Raw genomic sequence first — 21875 nt, 5'->3', positions numbered from 1 at the left:
CTCGGTCTATCAATCTCTGTGCTAGCAGACTAGAATATAGACGCCATATCTAGAGTATAATGGTGGATAGGTGGTATATGAACATGTGGTCCCTGTCCCTATCCCTGAGGCTGAGGTATGGCCTATCCCTATCCCTATCCATGTCCTTGCGGCTGACCCTCTCCCTGTCCCTAAGGCTAAGGTTGGGTCTATCCCTATCCCTATTCCTATGCCTAACCCTATCCATGTCCCTGATCCTGAGGCTGAGGCTGAGGTTGAGGTTGATCGTGGGATGCCATCTATATACAAAATGTGCATTGAACTAAATGTTAACTTAATATTACAATAGTTCATAAGTGGATGTCATATAATTACAAGAACATGTATTCAGTGAGGCCCATCATGTGATAGGTTCTATCATTAATCTAAGGTCATAAGGGGTCCTGAATTTTAAGTAGATTATAAAGTATTACTAAGGTCTTACCTGGTCACACATGTATATACATAAGGCCCTATTAGGTTTTAATATAGACAGTAATTTTTAAGGTGTCCATAAGTCACACATGTACATATTAGGTGTTAATCATAATAAATTAAATGTAAGAGACAGAAATTGAAGACTTGAGGTCAAAGAGAAGGTTAAGATTGAGAGAGGAAGTAAGAAGAGGGAGAGTGAGAGAGAGAGAGAGAGAGAGGAGTGTAGGAGAGAGAAATTATTTAAAATTAGGCTTTTCCTTTTATAATTAAGATTTTGATTAAGGTTCAACATTTAGGAAATTATAGATAGGGATCTAGGGTTTATGTTTAGCAAGTTAACCTGATTAGAGTCAAGTTTTACATCATGGTCAAGGATTAGAGTGTAGCATTAGGACTAATATTATTCTTCCTATTTAGGGTTTATATCATGATCTCTAGGACTCAGGTTATGGTTATACAGTTTATATATATCATGATTTGGATTAGGGTTATGAAACTACATGGCTAGGGATATTATTTGACTAAGGATTAGAGTCATGACCTCAAGATTAGAATTATGAAGTAAGTTTAGGGTTATTATTATGATGAAATGGCTAGGGTCCAGATTATGAATCTATTAGGGTCCATTTAATAGGATTGGGTTCCAAGGTGAATATTTGAAGGTTAGGGTTTTAAGGTTGTTATCATAGAATTAGGATTTAATTATGAGTAGAATTAAAAGGGGTATAAAGTTAAAAAGTTAAATTAGTGTTAAATAGTTGAAGAAAAATTAGCCCGTTATAGTTAAGATTAGGTTCTAGTGTTGAAGTTCAATTAGAGGGAAGTCTTTGAGTTACAATTAGGGGTTAAGTTAATAACCTAGTTAAGGTTTTAGTATGGTTATAATTTCATTAAATTGTTAGGATTAATTATACTTAGGGAACTAAGATAAGATTTTAATTAGGGAACATAAGGAAATTATGATTTAACTATATCTAAGTTCAAACTAGAATTAATTTTATTGTTAGGTTGAACAGGTTGGGTTCTAGATTAGAGATAAGGTCAAGTTGATATTATATCATTTCAAATTAGGGTACTTGAATGTATGGTTCAAACAAATTTAGATATCCTAAATTAAATGAATAATGCAAGATCCTGGGTCTTATTTGGATTTTACATTTAACTTTGGGTTCAATTCTAGGTTCAAAGTGAGCTCGTTATAGTTTAACTTGGTTTAGTTACATGTTTACATGGTTAAATTAAATGGTTTAACTTGGTTTAAAGTTACACATGGTTTAGTTCTAAATTTCATTTTTTGTTTGAACTACATAGATAATTCTATAAAAAAATTATTTTGAAAATGTTTATCTAACTAGCATTTTATATTTCTAAATGTATGTGTACATATTATATTTCTTCTATTTAAACTAGATGTTAAATTTTGAAATATTTTATAATCAAAGTTCAAAATCATTTTTTGTTTTTATTATTTTTCTAACTAGCATTTTATATTTCTTTAATGTATACATGTACATATTATTTCTTCCATTTAAACTATGTTTTTCAATATTTTATAACTAACTAATTTTTAATGTCTAAAATCACTATGTTTTTATGTTAAATTTTTTCTATCTAACTATGTTTTTCAATATTTTCTAACATTTCAACTAAAATATAACATATAAACATAAAACTAATTGATGTATACTAAAAATAACAAAATACCCATAAACAATCATTTATTGATAAAAAAAACAAACAAAATACTCATAAAAAAAACCTAAATATTTATTAAAAACTATTAAACATTCATAAAAAATTGTTAAACACTCATAAAAAAACTACTAAACTTTTAAGAAACTACTAAAAATTTATCAAATACTACTAAATATTCATATTAAACTATTAAACATTGATAAAAAAATATTAAACATTCATTAAAAAAACTAAATATTAATAATAAAAATGAACATACCTGGAAGGTGAAAAAGACAAACACGAGCGTTGATGAAGTACATCACTAGCTCACTCTAGAAGTCTTTTTTAGAAATAGTCACTGTAAAAATGAAATGAAAAATGGTAAAATAGCATTTTTAAAGCCGTTGTCGGCACCGATGGCAGTCTTCCAGGGCTTCGAGTGAAGCCATTGGGTTCGCTCAAACCCTAGACGAAATGTTGCTTCGAGTGAAGCTGTCAACTTCGCTCGAAGCCTTGGTTGCCTGACTTCGAGCGAAGTGCCATGTGCACTTCGTGCAAAGTCATTGAAATTTGGTTTCCCAAATTTCCATCCAATTCCTTCATGATGGAAAGTGGGAACTAGTTGTGTGGGACTACCCACTTGTCCCTCAATTTAACATCAGATTTGAGAGAGTTTTGAATGAAATCCCTAAGAGTTATAGACCCGATGATCAAATGTGTTTAGCTATTTACTTTGATGCATTTGATAAGAAAATGAATTATCTACTAAGGGATAAAGAACCATAGACATTATATCAGGCTTTTATGACTGCTAGAGATATTGAGAATAATATGAAGTATGGATTGACTAGAGGTCATTTTGCCTTGAATGATTGCCAATATAATGTGTTTGAAAGAAAAGTAGAACATAGTGTTGATGTTTCAGTTTCAAAATAGAATGTCAACGCCCATGCTGTAGGTTTTAATCAGATTAAGAATTTAAATCAGAATGTGTGTATGAGAAAGGCTAGTCTAGTTGCACATAGAAACACACATGTTCATGATGCTATAGCAGTGAATAATATTTCAAACTCTGATAGGTTTCAGCGACATGTTGATTTTACAAATCAAACATTAGTTACAATAGAAAGTTCTTCTCATGATAGTTATGTGTATAATGATGTTACCAATGTTTCCAATTTTGAAGTTGCTGAACCTAGATCTCAGTCTTGTGCAAATGAGAAGGTTGATAGTTATCTCTCTGATCATGAGTTTGATGTTGTTAATCTGACATGCCATGGAGAGTTAACACAAATTGAAGAGCGTGAATCACAGTCATCTCAGCCACAATCAGAAGAACAGAATGCACATGTTGATAATGTTTCAGCAGTAAATGGTAAGATGTATTCTTTTAATCAATTGGATAGGAAATAAATGAATTCCCTTATTGAGAGGTTGCATTATGTTAATAATGAATTAGAAAGATATGAATCCCTATTTGACGAGTTATAATTTTGACCCAGTTGACCAAAATGCTAAAATTCCTTTTGTGTTACATTGTAAACATTAGAGACTTGTTATGTTTCAATTTTTAAGTCTTGACGAATCCGTTTGATTAGTTTTCAAATGCGATTCCAACGTAATTTCTATCTTTTTACTGGTGTTAACATTTGCAGATTTGTCAGTACCCCTGTTCCTGGCGTTATAACTCCTAATCTGTGATTAGTGAGATCGAATGGATTGTACCATTATGTTGTGTCCTAAAAATCCTTGAAGAATACCAATTATTAAGTCATGACGAATCCATCTGCATACTTTCACATGTCCATACATTTTCCAAAAACTACTTTTTGACATATTTGCCAGTTTAAAATTTCCAAGTGCCTGTTTTCAAAAATTTGCCAAATATGTCCTCTTATTCATCATGAGCCCAAACTATAGAATTATATTCTCTTCATGGCGAAGAACTTAGATTTTAGTTTTCAGAACCTCAAGTGATCAATAGCCCATTTTATAATGCCAAACTCAAGCCTAATTTATGTTTTTTAACACTGTTTGCCTACAGGATAATTGAAGTATGAATGTTTGGCAATTAAAATCTTTTGACTGAAAATTCTTCATGGGCTGAAAATTTGCACTATGATAGAGTGTGTAGGATTGAACACGCATGCTGATTTTCATGGCCTGGTTACTTGATTCAATCAACTTTTAAGGCCATTTGGCAAGCCTCCAGACACAAATTTCATGATGGTGCAGAGATGATTGAAATGGAGTTTTAAACTGATGTCCTAGTGATTGTTTTTAATTCCAGTCATTACAATGGGGCCAAGTGACAGATATGAGGATGCTAGTTGTTTGTAAGGCAAAAAATTTTACCCAGACCTACTTTAGGGTCCCAACTAATTCCCTCTCGTTGGTTTTCCTCATGAGATAATATTATATTATTTTATCATGCATATGATTCAATCTTGTCACAAAGAAAATGGTAGAAATGGTTTCTTAAAAGAAAAATATGAGGGTTCGTGAAGTGAGTAAAGGACAATAATAAAGAAGAAAAGAACTTTTGGATTGAAGAGGAGCATTTTTTTTAGAATCTACAAGCAGACATGTAGTAACATTACCAACATTAAATATCTTCATAGGCTTTTGCTTAAATAAAATTGTAATCACTCTAACGTTTCAAATCTCTATTAAAAAATCATTTTAAAAGGTCACTTGGAATTAAGGAAAGAGCACACTAAGTTGCAGCAAGAGGGAGAGCTATGAAAATGCAAAATCAAGAAGGGATTTCCATAGCATAAATGAAGTCGTTGAGTTTCTAATAGAATAGACAAATCAAATGAGGCTGTAGCTCATAAAGAGAAACAACTCACAATAGAGAAGCTCTGAGAATGGGAAACATAATTGGGGATGTTTGCTGGATAAAGCATAAAATGTGATTCTAATTTTGAATTTCAGACTGAAGTCGACTTACAAAGTGGTTTGTATTTTCCAAATTAAATCAACCACTTCTGAAGCACACCAAGAGAAACATTCATGCTAAAGGAAGAAGTTCCTAAAAGTTTACACAAGCAGGGGAAAGATGCATCATTTTGTGTTAGATTTTCTTTTCTTTTCTTTGGAGCTTCTAAAGAATCAACAGGTCAAAGCATTGTTTGCTTGAAGTCTGAAGAGGTATTTTCTTATGCCAAACATTAGCAACAATGTATGGTGCAAAATTTTATAGTTTACATGCTCTCTAGGTTGTGAAATTTTGGAAGGGACCAACCAATATGTGTGGAAAGTACAAGCTGATGCCAGCTCTTATTCAATATGGGAAGAGAAAAATCCTAACAAATTAATTCCAAGAGGGAGCCATAGGCTTAAGAGCCAAATGCCAAGAAAGAGTGGTGTTGAATGTAGGAGCAAGGAATGATGGGGATGGCAGATGGTTTGAACTTCTTGACTTGCTGAGGAGTATATTCACAGAAGTTTTGTGTGATGGGATTGATAATAGCCTAAGAAGTGCTCAGATTGTTGTCAATAGCATGGATGTATTTGTGTGCACCTACCCAAGAATAAAATGGTTGTGTTTGATGAAGAAGGAAGAATGGAATCAGAGCATCTTAAAGCAAGACCACACAATGAGGAACAAGGAGCCAGCACAAAAGAAATTCCACACGCAAAGCAGAAAAGAGCTCTCATGCATCAGAGGAGGTATGTGTTCTAAAACCATGCAAAGTCATATATCCCACATTGGGTGGGTGAACTTATATTTAGCTGTTTAAATAGAAGATCACCCAAATATATTGGTGTCTTGAAGAAAAAGGTTTTTGGAAGCCAAGCTTGTGCACAGTCCCCACGGATGATGTTAGCAGAACGGAGTCAATGAACCAAAATTTTAAACAAAGATGCAAAAATGCTGACATGGCACAAAAAGGGAAGATCACATCAGGTGTCACCACATGTTCAGATCCAGCGGTGCCCACTTCCCTGCAAAATTAAGTTGCGCACTGGTTAAATATTGTAGGAATGTGGGCAGTTGACATGTGGCATGGGCCCAAGATAGATGGTGACATGGATCTCCATAGTGTTTGATGATGTGGCACAGGTCAGACCAATTGGAGACTGCCACATGGCAATTGATCAACCAAGGGTTAACCCCGCATTCAAAAGGCAAGGGAATATGAAAATTTTTTAGATATCAAATTTTTTTAATCATTTCCCAATTTTGAAGTCCCGTCAAGTTTTAAATTTCAAAAGGGGATTTATCTAAAGTTTTAACTTTAGATTTTTCTAAAAAATTTCAAAAATTTAAAAAACTATGAGTTGTAGACCTGAACACTTATAGTAGGGGAGTCATTTTCAAATCAATTTTTTGGGAGTTTCTATAAAGAAAAGTATGCCTTATCATATACTGCCAGAATCGTGAGAATATGAATTTTTTGAATCTAGAGTTAATTTTTACACAAGAAGCTGTTTGTTCAAGCTATAGGAGGATTTGTCTCAATTTCCTATTTTGCAACTGTATTCAGGTATGAAAGTTCAGAATTGTTTCCTAGAATGGTGATGACATGAATATGGTTAAAAGGCAGTAAAAATTCAATTTGGGTCAAAACTTGTTCAAATTCACTCTGTAATAACTAAAATTTCACTGGCATTTCATGAGGTAAATCAGATATTTTGGCAAATAGGTTTTCATGATTGAGTAGAGGATATTTTCAAATTAGTTAGAGTGTGATGATGAAAACCAAATCAGATCAGATGGGTAAAGAAAGGAAAGAGGCTTTCAGTTGCAAAAAGATTGAATTCCAAGTGGACAGATGTCAGTCGCAGATTCAATCCTGGAATTCATCTTCATCCTATATTTTTCATTCTCTCTTCCATTGTAAGGGTTCCAATGTTTGTTACTAAGAAACTAATAGGTTAGCAGTTCTCTAGGTAATACTAGCAAGGTTCCAGTGTTTTGTTGTGATATGACATTCTTCAACAAATTTCTCTTATTTGAACAGCAGTAGGAAGGAATATACAGATAGTTTAGATCTGTTGGGTGTTTCCATGTTTTCATTTTCATGCATATGACTGTATTGTTTCAAGTAAATAAATGCAAAGAGCAGTAGATGATTGAGTTTTAGTTGAATCTTGTCTCTTTTATTAGCTAATTTTCAATGTTTTACAATCTTTGACATAGAGCTCAGGTTGTAGTTACAGTCCCTTATGACTGTATGTTATTTCATTGTTGCTTGTGATTCAAGAAGTTGTGTAAATGCTTCAGGGAATTAATAGGGTTGTGAGGTTACTGATGGGGATATCATGTAAGAATGAGGTTCAGATTGAGCATAGATGTCCATTTACAAGTTAAATGGATAGATCAAATATCTAAGGATACAAATAGGTATCAGATATCCATATGTGTGTTTTTGATTCATGGATTTTCCCAATGGTTAAGGCACTAATCAGTTATAGGATCATTAGGTCTTACTGTTGCATATCTAAGGTTTTGCTGAATTCAACATTTTTAAATCAAATGTTCTTTCCATCTTATGTTGAAGGACTTAATTGTTTTGCCCTCACTCAGCTTATGAATGTCCTAGATTTTCAATTTGCTACTGTAGATCTATGTTTTGCATAAGTACTAGGAGATATAAGGGTTTTATCTGCTTTAATAGATTTAGGGATATGTTTTTGCACTGGTATGGTATCAATTGAATCTCAGGTCCACCCACCTAGGTTCAACAGAGCCTGAAGTAGAAGAAGGGTCATGCCAACATGGTGGATGCTTGGTTGTCAACTTTATCTTCTACCACTTTCCAACTTGTTCTACAAGCTTCCGTGAGGCCTTTATATTCAAGCTCTCTCATTGTATTTTCTCAACTCATTTTCCTTGTTTTACAATATGTTCTCTCTCAAGTCTATTTAGGATTTTTCCAAGCTCCACCTCTTCCTTCTTCATTTCTCTTTCACAGGTTATTTGCATTTAGGTGATCTTGGTGAGCTGTGGAGTTGGATTTCATCAACTCCTACATGGTCTCAGAGCTGCCCTACTACTACTTCATTGAAGTTTTTTTGAAACCGTTATTCGGAGACACAAACCCTAGTTTGTTTGTGACTTTTTCTTCAATTTGGAGGAAGATCATTTTTAAATATTTCTAGAAAAATGAGAAAGAGGGTTTGACATAATAGATCTATCATTTTTTGGTCTTTTTTCTTTATTTTTCGGAGGTGCAACGACATTGATTTTCAAACAGCGATATCTCCCTCATATGGACTCATTTTTTTGAGCAATTTTTTTTGTTTTCTGGTAGAATTTTGTGATCTACACATTGGTGTAGATGGTTTGACATCTGTATTCCTAAGTTTTTTTGCAACTTGAAAATCCCAATTTTTGTCACTGTAAATGCTTTGTACGAGCTCATCTAGACACATAATCAAGTTCCATTTTTTTTGAAAGTGCTTTTTTTTGGGTCTAATTTCTAGATCTATAATTAGATTATAGGTTCTATGGATAGAAATATTACTTTCAGAAATAAGCTCTAAATTGGCTATTTTAGTCACACTAAGTATATAATGCCCAAATCATACATTAGGTGGGGGTTAATTAATCTCTTTTGCATTTTGCAGGGGTATTTTCTTTTCTATAATTTAATTCAAAATAAGACCCTTCTACTTCCATTTTCTTCTCTCTCAATGGTGGATCCATCTATAATCCATCTCACACCACACAACTATCATATTCCTAAGTTTTTTTGCAACTTGCAAATCCCAATTTTTGTCACTATAAATGCTTTGTACGAGCTCATCTAGACACATAATCAAGTTCCATTTTCTTTGAAAGTTCCATTTTTTTGGTCTACTTTCTAGATCTATAATTAGATTATAGGTTCTATGGATAGAAATATTACTTTCAGAAATAAGCTCTAAATTGGCTATTTTAGTCACACTGAGTATAGAATGCCCAAATCATACATTAGGTGGGGGTTAATTAATCTCTTTTGCATTTTGCAGGGGTATTTTCTTTTCTGTAATTTAATTCAGAATAAGACCCTTCTACTTCCATTTTCTTCTCTCTCAATGGTGGATCCATCTATAATCCATCTCACACCACACAACTATCATATTCCTAAGTTTTTTGTAACTTGCAAATCCCAATTTTTGTCACTGTAAATGCTTTGTACGGGTTCATCTAGACACATAATCAAGTTCCATTTTCTTTGAAAGTGCTTTTTTTTTGGTCTACTTTCTAGATCTATAATTAGATTATAGGTTCTATGGATAGAAATATTAGTTTCAGAAATAAGCTCTAAATTGGCTATTTTAGTCACACTGAGTATAGAATGCCCAAATCATACATTAGGTGGGGGTTAATTAAACTCTTTTGCATTTTACAGGGATATTTTCTTTTCTATAATTTAATTCAGAATAAGACCCTTCTACTTCCATTTTATTCTCTCTCAATGGTGGATCCATCTATAATCCATCTCACACCACACAACTATCACACCTAGAAGGTAAAAATGACTAGGCTTCTCATGTCAAGGAGCTTACAGTCATGTCAGGATGAGAATCAACTTGTTCTCACATGAGCTTTTGAGGTTCTTCAACATAGGAACAAAATAGATGAGGCCATGGGATTTATTGCATTGAATATTTTAGAAAGTCTACTATTTTAGTTGGATGGTTTGACCACTCCACAGGCTTATTGGCTCAAATTTCAAACTTTTTTTTGGCCCAGTGAATGAGTTTCGAGCACTTCACCTTGATGCAGAGTTGACTTCTTTGACATCTGACACCTTTCCCACCATTGAGGACTTCTTGATGAAATTCAAATCTTTGCATACACTTTTGCAAGGATGTGGGAAAACCAAGACAGATGATGAATGTATCTTCTTGATACTCTCAAAGTTGAGGGGACAGTATCAAATCTTCTCTTCTACTTTTTATTCCACGATAGATGCCTTGGGTGACAGACACAGGATGTCTTCATTTGAGATATTTTCTAATTGGTTAACGCGTGAACAGTCCAAGATCAATCAGATGGATTCAGTTGTAGGTTTACAATCAAAGGCATTGCTTGTCAACGATACACAAGAGCAGAAGTCGAAGAAAATTTTAGATTCCTCTTCTACTAGTTCATCATCTTCTTCTAAAAATAAGGAGAAAAAGAAGACTTAGACTCCTACCTATTCCTATTGTCAAAAAGGATCTCATGATGAGGCACATTGTTTTTAGAAGAGATTTGATAGTTATGAGAAAAAAATTGCAAATTTGCAAGCTCTTCTTCAGAAGAGCACTATTTCTTCTCTATCTTCTTCTACCTCACAAGGGTCTTCCTTTTATTCTACTTCCATATCTTCATCCTCTACATTAGATTTTGGCTAGTGTCATGCATTTCGAGCATCCATTGCATCCCCTTCACAAGTTCCTTTGATACTGAATTCAGGTGCTTCTCACCATATGACATCTTCTCAAGGTGTCTTCTTTACTCTTGAAGCTTCTCCTATTCCTCATATTGGGGAATAACACTACACTACTAGTCTATAGGAAAGGTTAAATTCACATCCAAGATGGTATATTCAATGATTTATTATATGTTCCATCTTTGTCTGCCAACCTTCTCTAGATTTCTCAGATTACACACAGTGTATCAGGGAAGACAGTTCAGTTCACTACTAATTCAGTCTTCATTCATGATCATGTAATAGAAGTTCTTATTACTATAGGGGTAGTTGATCATTGCACTCATCTCTACACCTTCTCACACTTTGGTCCACCATCTCCATTATTGGAGCATGGCTCTTGTCTTTCACAAGAGCATCATGTGTTGTAGTCTAGATACTTGAACCTTTGTATTATTCCTAAGAACCCTGTTTTAACTACTACACTACATCTAGTTGAGGGCTTTTCTCCTCTGTAGGATTCTTCTTCCACTCTACCTGATCCTCTAGCTTCGTTCATTGAGACTCTAGGTACACTTGTTGTAGATACTACAATGGAGATTCATGATAGTGTCATCAGACCTGCCTTAGGGATTCCATTTCAAGATCCTCATCCTTTTTCTTTTAGGCATTAGCTAGGCCTTCTAGTTTTTCTTGTCATTTAGGGGTTTCCTTGTTATGTGCCTTTGTTCCTTCCACATTGGAGTTTCATTGGTTTGATCATTTCTATAGGAGCTCCATCATTCTGTGGGGAACTTGGTGTCTATTCTCATGGGGGCACCGATTGTACTTATGATTTTGAGAGAGTCTCTTGAAACATTTCCATTGAAAGTTTTCCTTGGGGGGTCTTGTTGAGGCCTTCCTTCCTTCCTTCATTTTTCCAGCATGTTTTTACTTACCTCTTTTTGGGGGAGGGTTTTTCCCATGAGGTTTTCTCTCTTTCCCCATTTTTAGAGGTTGCATCTCTTTGCATTGTACATGGGTACCTAACATGGCCTCATTGTTGGGACCCATTCTGCATTTCATCTTAGTTTTGTGAGCTTAAGGTATTCCCCTAAGTTGCACTTAAGGGGGGGTGTTATAGTAAATAATTATTTATTTATTAATTATTTTTTCTATTACTTATTATCTTTTCTTTTTGAAAGAGGGGGTAAAAATTTATTCAACCAAAATCAAAGTACAAAGCAAAGGCACACAGCTTGCAAAAGCACTACATATTCATATCACCCAATATCAGCTACTCAACAATCCCACTAAACTCATCAAGTAACTCCTCCCTTCCACTAACATCCCAACCATCTCTGCTCTTTGAAGCCCACTTTGCCAAACAATCAACCACTCTATTCCATTCTCTAGGGATATAACAAAAGGAGATAGAGTCTAAGGAATTACAAAGACTTAAAGTCTATTTGACCAAAGTCACTAATTGCCATCTAACATTCTCCAAGCTTTGAGTATGTTGGCGCTCAAAATTGACTTCCCGATTTTGAGCACCATTGAAAAAATCAAGCCCTTAAACGCTTTTAAAATGCATATGTGCCTGGTTGTACCCGGTTCTCCATTCAAGACCCCTAAGGTGTTTAATGCTTCTGGAACCTTCCATTTAGCCTACTTACCTATTCCATATGGTCAAATCATCATTCTGAGCTATTCGGCGAAATCTTGTTTTGAACAATTGTTAATCTTGCTTTTTCACTAAGTGTCAAACAACGACAAGAGTATGTGTTTGCCATTGAATATATCACACCCAAAAATGTATCATGACTTGCCATTTTGAGATTATCTAGTGTCCATACCCAAGAACCTACATTTCAGATTTTGAGTCGTTTCAAGTTCGTCTGACTAGGTTTCGAATCCCTCGAAGTTGGTCAGTTACTGTTTTTCATGCTTTTGCACTTTGCACCTAATTCTGGGAAGCCTTGTTTGACGTGCTATAACTTTGACCCAATTGACTAAAATGCCAAATTTCCTTTAGCATTGCATGGTAGATATCAAAGACTTCCTATGTTTCAATTATTAAGTCTTGACGAATCCGTTTGATCAGTTTTCAAACGTGATTCCAAACGCAATTTATGATTTTTAACTGGTGTCAGCAGTTGCAGATTTGATAAGTAGGAGATGGGTCATCGAGTTTGACTCAAAAATCACACAGTTAAATCCTGATATTCACATCACAACTTGCAGATTTATCAGTACCCCTATTCATGATGTTATAACTTGAAATTCGTGATGGGCAAGGTCAAACAGTTTGCTCCCCTCTATTGTCCACTAAAAATACTACAAGTGTGCTAGATTTTAGAACTTGATGAATCCGTCTTCACACTTTACCAAGGTCATTCCATTCACAAAAAATGATATTTTACTAATGTCCTTTGTCCCATAAATCCAGGTAGCCTACTTTGAACTTCTGCCATTTGTGCCTAGTTATTCATCATGAGCCAAAATTGCATAGTCATACTCACCTCATGACAGAGTTTTAATGCCCTAGTTTTCATCTCCCCATATGCTCATTTGCCCAGTTTTCCAAGCCAAATCTGAACCCTGTTTGTTGTTTTCTGATGTGTTTTCTTGCAGGTAAATCTAAGAAAGCAACTTTGACGGTCAATATCTTTTGACCTCGAACTCGTCATGAGATGAGATTCGACAAGCTGAAAGTACATGGAACAGAGATTTAGTGTGCCAGTTTTCAGAGACAAGTCAGTTGTTCGGGTGAGTTTTTTAAGGCCAGTCAATTGACCTCCTGGTGCAAACTAGCAGTTTGCAAAAGATGATAAAATGAGTTATTAATGATAGAGAAGTGTTCGAATTTGTTTCAACTTGGTATCAAATTTTCTATGGATCAATTTGAGGAAACAATTGTCCGAAAATAATTTTTTTTTAGTCAGATGCACTTTCAGGCCTGACTAATGCCATTTGCATGAATAATCAATTGTAGTAAATTTTGAAAAGGAGATATTAACTAGTCATCATCTGGTGTTGAGGTTTGTTTGTTAAAGAGAGATTTAAACTAGAAGAAGTTGATGAGATACTACCACCTGCTCTCTTAAAATTATCATGTGGAAAGTTTTAAAGAGTGGTTAGTTCTTTAACTATGGCTTTTAAGGTCATGCAATGCATTGTGCAAACAATGCACCCACCACTCGCACATCACCGCCAGCATGTAAAAATATAGCAACTCAAATCAATAGAAGTGTCAACATAGAGGAGTGCAAAGATCACACATGGACACATAGTCTGTAAGAAAGTCATCTCAGAAATTTAACATGTTTCTGGAGATCCTCATCTAGATACCTCAAGGAAAAGCTTGCAGAACTATATGAGGATGAACATAACTGGTGAAAAGCTGCTAAGACACTGAGTGGGATTGACCTAGATTCCAGAATTAGAGATCTTGATGACACATGCAAGTTATCAAAGTGTGTTCAGATTGTTTGATCCAATGACACAGTATGGTTTTCGTCCAAGCCAAAAGTGCAGTCAAAGTGTGAAGGAAGCCGGCCAAGACACAAGCTACAGCAGGGAATGAAGGTGATGCCACACTTTTTTTTTAAAAGAACATGCCAATAACATGAAGCTACTGACAAAGGATGAAAAGTCCACTATATGATAAAGAAGCCCGAGAAAAGCAAGAGGGAGGTACCCTACAAAAATAAATGTGCTATTATAAACAAAGCTGTAGATTTAGACACTAAGACATTCAAATGAGAAAGCCACCCACATTCTGATATAAAGACCAAGCGGTAGCAAAATGGAACAAAATGTGGCTTGCATAAAAGGGAATTCATGCATAGTAAGTAACAAGCTGCTCACATTGTAAATGAACAAGCTCACGCTAGAAATGGGAGCTATGTTTTCAAAGAGCCTTCACATTTTTTAAAGAGCAAGCCCATGCATTGTAAATGGAATCCATGCCATTGCAGAGGAGGTCCACATGCTAGTAAATGTGAATAGTTACCCACACAGAGAAAATCATGTATAATAGGCATGGAAAATAGAGGACCATGTTTTAGGAAGGATTGCAGTAGCAAGATATACATGCTAAAGATAGGAAGAAGCACGAAGCCAGCAGCTCCACGCAGGTCAAAGGTTTTAAATAGAAAACAAAGAACATCCACTCCCAGTAAAGTAAAGCCACGCCAAAGAGGAGTCTGCACCAAATAATAAGGAAGAGAAGGTGCCAGTGAATGCCAAACAAAGTACACTCAGGAAAAAGAAATCTGTTCCATGAGCAAGGTGCGGGAAAGAGTATGTCAAACTGTTATATCCCACATCTCCTATGTGGATTGCGTCTTTGACATTTAAATACATTTTCACATGGTAAGTGTAATGTCTAAGACAAGAGCTCTTTTGAAGAGACAAGTGCCCAAGCACGTGGGGCCCATGGACGTCATGGAGATAAAGTAATTTTAAACAAACATGTAATTAAAAACCGATGATGTTAGCATAGTTTGAGGCAACCAAAAAATCCAAGAATTTGGCATCTTGCTACCTCGCCAGCAAAAAAATCTTGGCAACTCCAGCTAGCGAGATAGCGAGGTCGACGAAAAATCTCCAAAATCTGGCAAGAGTTAGAATGCAAAGTGGGTCTCGCTCGAAGACAACAGCTAATCGGATGGTGACAAGTGGTAGCAACAGAATGACTGGGTAATGATGTGGCAAGTGAATGTTAGGAGCACACTAGATTGCACCACGTGGAAGATCTAATGGTTCGCGTTACCTCGCTAACTGAAGTTGCTCACTGGTGAAACATGGCAAAGTAGTGAGGAGATGACACATGGTGGATGATGCAGATCAGGTGTCCAATTAGAGTGCACCACGTGGCATTGGTCAAACCTAGAGTTGACTCAAATTTGGAAGGGCTAGGAAAAATAAAATGATTTTAAAATTTTCATTTTAAAATTATTTTGCCAACAAACTGACGTGACATGCAGGATCTTTTAAATTGAAATTTTTATTTCCTAAAGTTTAAACTTTAAAATTTTTGAAATTATTTTAAATACAGAGCTGAATAATCTTAACCAGAGGAGTGTTTTTCAAATCAAGATTCTGGGCATTTTTGGAAGGCAAAGTATGCCTTATCATATACCATCGGAATCGTGAAAGTCTGAATTTTTTGATTCTGAGATTAGATTTTACACAGGTATCAATTAGTTTGAGCTACACAAAGTTTTTCATCAGGTACCTGAATCGCAACTATATTCAGACCAGGAAGTTCAATTTTGATTTTTTGTCAAGATAATGACCTGGATATGCATAAAAGATGGTAATAATGTAGTTGGGGTTGAATTGGTTACATTAAAATCAGTAAAAAACTCATAATTTCACCAGAATTGCATAAGGTTTCAGATATTTTAGATGCAAAAGGATTTCATTATTAGGCAGAGATATTTCAAAGTAGTTGCAATGTAATGATGAAACAGAAAATCAAATCAGATGGGATGAAAGAAGAAAGAGGTTACTCAGTTGCACAGGATTGAATTTCAAGTGGACACTTATCGTCTTCAGAACAAATCCGAGAATTCTTTCTCTTCTATATCATTCTTTCTTTCTATCATTTAGGGGTTCCAGTTTCTGGGAAGAAGAAGTTCATTGCTGTGATACCATTAGGGATTCCAATTTTTGCACTGTGAGACCATTGGTTCCATTATTTTGACATGTTTCCATGACTGTGACACCATTTTCTTCAATAGAACTCTCATGTGAATAGCATTGTAGAGATAATATAGATAGTTCTGAGATATTAGGTTGTTTCATGTTTTAATTTTATGCATCTGAATGTATAGTTTCAAGGAAATGAATACATATGAGCAACAATTTCACTAGTTTTGTTCTGGTTCTTGTCTCCTGTCTCAGCAATCTGTAAGTCTTATGTGGTTTTGGAACAAAGATTTGAGACCCATTTGCATCCCTTTCATGTTGTATGTTTGATGTATTTATCTTTTGGACCAAAGGGCCAAGTAAATGCTCGATATGTTTAAACAAGGTTACTGGTTGTTTGAGAAGGATATTTTGTGAGAATGAGACTTGAATGAACACTGATGTTTGAATCACAAGGTGGTTGGATAGATTTGATGTCTGGGTATATGAGATACGTCCTAATGTCACAGATGTATGTTTTGAATTCATGGAATTGCCTAATAGATTAGGCACTGATCAGTTATAGGATCACTGGTTATACTATTGCATTTTTGAGGTTTTGTTGAATCAACATCTTTAATCAAAAGAATTTCCCTTTCATGTTGAAGAGCTATAAATAGAATGCCCTCACTCAGCTTATGAATTTCATTGTTTTGCATCTAGCTACTACAGATATATGTTATTTCATAAGTTATTAGGAGAAATAAGGGTTTCTATCTACTTTGTATTAGATTCAATGTATGCTTTGATAACTAGTACCATATAAAGAATCTGTAGGTCCACCTGCCTAGGTTTTGTAGAGCTTGAAGAAGAAGAAGGGCCATGCCTTATAGTTGGCCTGGTGTCTGAATGGACATGTTGAAAATGAGAGTTAGCTGCCCCTAGATATGTTTTGTTCTCATCAGGGTAATTGGAAATGGGTGACATTTTCAAACACCAACAGAGTATTCAATATGTCCATGGCAATCTGAGAATTAGACCCATAGATGATCTTCTTCCAACCTAGGGAGCAACCTCTCTCAAGTGCAGTCTTAATAGCAAGGGCCTCCATAAGTTTATTAGAGTATTGACCTTTATACATAGAGAAGAGAAAAACCATACCACCATCATTATCTCTACCTATGCCCCCAACACCAGCATGACCAAGGTTCCCACCAGATGAACCATCTATATTAATCTTCAAAGTCCCAACTGAGGGAGAAGTCCACCTCCCATCTTGATAGACCATTTTATTACCATGACGAGGCCTTGTTCCATGGGTGTCACCACATATTCTCTCTCCCAAATTCAAATTTTTCATAGTAGCAATATCACCAGGATTAGTACTTTCAAACATATCACACTTTGCAAAGATGGTCTCCTAAAGCCTACTAAGAATAATTCTCCATGAATGCAAACTCTCTAGCTTAGAGTTATAGAAAATTTTGTGGTTCCACTCTATCCAAAGGTTCCATAGAATGAGAGATGGCCCCACCATCTAAGCAGCCCTCAAAAAAGAAGTCTTCATTAGAGGTCTGCCCAAACTCTCCCAAAAGTCAATTAAAGTGGATGTATGAGCATAGCCCTGTCAGCAAGCCTCCCACCATCTATGCAATATCTCTCTCGAATAAGGGTAGTGAAAGAAAAAGTGAGAAGTACATTCCTCATTGTTCGAATAAAGGAAATAGATAGAAGGTCCCTAAAAACCCAGTTTGCAAAGATTCTTCCAAGTGAGGCATTTGTTCTAAGCCAACAACCATAAGAAAAATTACATTTCAGCCAAGAAAGGTTAAACCAAACCTTCTTCCACCAGTTCACCTCATCTAGACCATGCAGGTTCCTTTCAAGCATAGCATAACCTTGAGCCATAGTAAACTTGCCTTTTGGGTTAGGGCTTCAGGACAAGACATCGACCCACTTAGGAATAGAGTTGCAAAATCTTCCTTCCAAAGTTTTAGTGAGAATAGCATGGTCCTCATTAGAACCACCCATTGGCCACTCCTGTGTGTCCTTCCAAAAAGTCACCTCCACCTAACCCAAATGCTTGACCATCTTAAAGTGCTCTAATGTAACCCATCCAACATTAGTAAAAATGTGGCTAAGAGTCTGAAGCTAGTGAAAGCTAGAAAGAATGGGAGGATGGCCATCCCAAGAGTCCTGCCAAAACAAGGCATCAGAACCACTATTACAAATCTAGAAGAGACCCTCCTTGATAAGTTGAGCACCCTTCTTAAGAGTGTTCCAAATGCAAGAACCTTTACCCTCTAGAGTAAGTCTTGAAATATCAAGATAATCAGCACCTAAAAAATACTTGTGGACAAGAATCTTGGGCCAGTTCTGTTCCTAACATTTATAACATCTCTAGTACAGCTTGGAATCTAAAGTCGTGACAACAAGGGCCATCGATCTAAGTCCAAGGCCCCTAGAATTCTTTAGTCTACACATAGATTCCCACTTAACAAGGCTCAATTTTGAAGAAAGAAGGCTGGTAGACTAGAGGAATTGCCTGGATAAAGCAACAAAATCCCTCACAGAATTAGAAGGGGGAACCTGAATGTAGCATCTATAAATTGCGAGAGACTGCACCACAGTCTTAAAGAGAACCACTCTCCTAGCTGAAGATAACCATCTATAATCCAATGACTAACCTTACTCTAGAATTTATCTAGAATCCCCTACCAGTAATCTCCTCACTAAGAACCCAAGACTAAAGGAGCCCCAAGGTACATCAAAGGAAAAGATCCAATTTGAAATCTTAAAATCCTTGCAATCCTATTCTGAATAAGATGAGGAGTGTTAAAGAATTAAATAAATGACTTGTCCTCATTAATACACTGCCCTAAAGCTTTCAAATAGATATCCAAAGCACACCTAAAGTTAACTGCCTCACTGATTCTAGCCATGCCCATTAACCCAATGTCATCCACAAACTATAGATGAGAATAAGAGGGAAGATTATTATTCCATCTCCAACCTTAGATAAGCCCCTACCTTACCTATGATTTTAAAAATCTACCTGGACCCTCCGCCATGATAATGAATAAATAGGGAGATAAAGGATCTCCTTTTTGAAGTCCTCGAGAAGCCCCAAACAAATTAGATGGTTCCCCATTAATGAGGACAGAGAAGGAGGAAGAGGTCACATAGCTTAGAGCCCAAGTCACCCACTCCTCATCAAAACCAAAGGCCAAGAGAATTTTTGGTAAGAACTCCCAGCTCACCTGATCATAAGCTTTAGCCATGTCGAGTTTAATAAACATAGATTTCTCCTTGGATGTTGAAATAGAGTGGACTGCCTCCATTGCTATCACAACCCCATCCAAAATCTATCTTCCTTCAATAAAACCCCCCTATTCAGAAAAGATCAAGGCACCAAGGAATGGTTTGAGTCTCTCAGCGACAAGTTTGGTAATGATCTTATAGACAACATTACATAGCACTATAGGCCTAAATTGGTCCAATCTATTAGCCTCCTCCTTCTTAGGTATAAGAGACAAGAAAGTGGAATTCAAAGACTTTAGCATCTATTTATTTCTATGAGATTCCTATACCACTTCAAGGAGATCAAAATTTATTGTTTTCAAGAAGGCCTGGAAAAATTCAATTGGGAAACCATTAGGACCAGGCGCCTTTCCTTTTTTCATACCAAAAAAAACTTTCTCAAACTCTAGTAATAGGATAGGGCTTAAGAGGGCCTCATTCATCTCAATAGACACCAAGGGGGGGATACAATCCAAAATAGCATGCTCCTTAACCTGAATAGGAAGGGCATCCCTAGTGAAAAGATTAGACAAATAATTGACAACTACCCTCAAGATTTCTCCAAAGAAGAGATCTGGTCACCATCAAATGAGAAAAGAGAGGAAATGCAATTACCTTTTCTTCGAGCCTTTATCGAATTGTGGAAAAAAGAAGTGTTCCTATCCCCTTCCTGTAACCAATCAACACAAGATTTTTGCTTCTAGAAAATCTCCTCCCTAAGCTCCCATTCCTCCAATTCCTTTAATGTCATGATCTCAGCTTTACTCAAATCAGATGTCATCCCCTAATCTCTAATCTAATGGATAATCATATCTAGATTGGTCTGAGTAGCTACCTTCTAAGCATGGAGATTCCCAAAATGATGTTTATTCCACCTCTTAAGCATGTACTTCACGTGTTGGAGCCTCTTGCTAAAAGTGTACATTGTCATTCCATGGGCAGGCTTCCCCTCATACCAAGATCAGGTAAAGACAAGTCTCTAAGCCACATCAACTAAAATTTGAAGGAGGGTCATTTGGTGACATTGTATGGGGTGATGGAAAGCTTAATGGGCCAATGGTTAGAGCCCCTCCAGTCTAGAATCTCAGCATTGGTGACCCACCTGTTGCTCATCCAATAACAGGAAACCAAAAATCTATCAACCCTTTCTAAGATAGCCTCACCCCCACATCTCTAATTATTCCATATAAAGACACCATTGGATGTCTTCACATCAATGAGATTCAAAGAGCTAATCATATCCCTAAGCAGATTTGAAGAAAGATCCAGCTTGGCTAGCCCACCTCATTTTTCCTCCAAACTAGTGATAGCATTAAAGTCACCTGCCAAAATCCATGGGAGAAAGGGGTATAGGGACCAAATGAATCTAATATGAGCCCACAAATGTGATTTACCTAAAAAATTAGTAGGAGCATATATATTTCATAACAGACACCTTTCTCCCATTTCAAAAAATGAAGCAACCAGAGAGATGGAGAACCAACTAGAGATCCACCATAAGGGGGTAACTTTTCAAGGGTCCCAGAAGCAAGCTACCCCTCCCAAATTGTTCAAGGTACCAACTCCCTACCAAGAGCCTTGAGGCAAAATCTGTGAGGCATAGTTAGCCAATCCCTCCATTGAAAGCTTTGTTTCTTGAATAAAGATCACATCAGGAGATTGAGACTCAATTAATCTATGAACAACCTTTTGTCTAGGGTTGTTGTTCAACCCACTTACATTCCATGAAAACACAATCATTTATGGGGGTGAGAGAAATTAGAATCAATTTATTTCACAAACCTAGACTCAACCAAATTTTCACCCATTATCTTCACCTTCTCTTGATCAGTCTTCCTACCACTCTTTAACAATTTATCCAAACACCCCTTTTTGAAGGATTTTTTTTGTATGCCTAAGGAAAGAGGATCCTTATTAACCTTAGTAGAATCTAAGGTCTCCTTCTATTTATTAGGGATAGGAGCCACCAGGACAAGACCCATCATGCCCTATGATTCACCAGTATGTCCAATAGCTTGCACTAGAGGAGGGAAATCAATATCCAACTGTCTAGCCTGTTGTTCCCCTGTGGAAAGAATCTGATCCTCATTCTACATATCCCCAACTTGAGTCTCCTACTACCCATTGACCTCCAAAAGAAGCTTCACTGGGGTACCTTCCTCTTGGGCTAAATCTTCAAGAGCCTCAAACCTATTAAAGGTGTCTTTGATCTACCTATCCCTCTAGGTTCTCTTCTTTCCTTTACCTTTAGTATGAGGCTTGACCTAAGTAAATCCCTCACTATCAACAGGTCCCATAGATGAAGTAGTCTTCCCCTTGCCCTCCCTAGCGGGTCCAAGAGAAGGCAAGGAGGGGGACTTATTTTTGGGATAATTGCAATATAAATGCCCATATTCATGACAAATTATGCATCTGAATGGTAAGGTCTCATAATCCAACTGTTGGATCCAAGAAGATGATCCCATGCAAATT

This window comes from Cupressus sempervirens, chromosome 1 (assembly GCF_028749045.1).
Source record: "Cupressus sempervirens isolate cs-2001-9-10 chromosome 1, ASM2874904v1, whole genome shotgun sequence".
NCBI classification, from domain to species: Eukaryota; Viridiplantae; Streptophyta; class Pinopsida; order Cupressales; family Cupressaceae; genus Cupressus; species Cupressus sempervirens.
The sequence above is the reverse complement of the archived record's forward strand: the minus strand, read 5'-3'. Positions refer to the sequence as shown.